We start from the raw sequence: 984 nt of genomic DNA, 5'->3' as shown, positions 1-984 counted from the left end.
TCTGCCTGCCAATGCAGGGGACATGGGTTCGAGCCCTGGTCTGGGAGGATCCCACATGCCACGGAGCAACTAGGCCCGTGAGTCACAATTACTGAGCCTGTGCATCTGGAGCTTGTGCTCCGCAACAAGAGAGGCCGCGATAGTGAGAGGCCGCGATAGTGAGAGGCCGGCGCACCGCGATGAAGAGTGGCCCCCACTTGCCGTAACTAGAGAAAGCCCTCGCACGGAAACGAAGACCCAGCACAGCCATAAATAAATAAATAAATAAATAAATAAAAGAAAACAAAGAAGAAAACAAAGATGGTCCCTTAGCATTTCAAATCTGATAGCATTATGATTCGATGTCATCCTTAGGCCCTCTAATTCCACCCCAGGAGAAATAATAAAAGGGGACAGAATTACAACTCTTTAAACTTGCCACCTGGTAGAGCCTGTCAATGGCAATTCCTGGGTCAAGGCAAACTCCTTGTGCCCCTCTTTTATTTAAGGGAACTAGACTAACATGGGAGCTTGGGATTGCATGGGAGTAGGGAAAAACAGTTCTTTTTCTTTCTTAGCAGAGAGATCAGAAGCAATTTGGGTACTATATGCTTAGCCTCGTCTTGCTTTGATTGGACTCTGTCTTTTGAGACCATCAAACCTCTATACATTTGCTTTTAAAAGATCTTCACATTGGGCTTCCCTGGTGGCGCAGTGGTTGAGAATCTGCCTGCCAATGCAGGGGCCACGGGTTCGAGCCGTGGTCTGGGAAGATCCCACATGCCACGGAGCAACTGGGCCCGTGAGCCACAATTACTGAGCCTGTGCGTCTGGAGCCTGTGCTCCGCAACAAGAGAGGCCGCGATGGTGAGAGGCCCGCGCACCGCGATGAAGAGTGGCCCCCGCTCGCCGCAACTAGAGAAAGCCCTCGCACAGAAACGAAGACCCAACACAGCCAAAAATAAATAAATAAATAAATAATTTAAAAAAAAAAAAAAAAAAAGA

Source organism: Balaenoptera borealis (genome assembly GCF_965194805.1).
Source record: "Balaenoptera borealis genome assembly, chromosome: 7".
Classification (NCBI taxonomy): domain Eukaryota; kingdom Metazoa; phylum Chordata; class Mammalia; order Artiodactyla; family Balaenopteridae; genus Balaenoptera; species Balaenoptera borealis.
The sequence above is the reverse complement of the archived record's forward strand: the minus strand, read 5'-3'. Positions refer to the sequence as shown.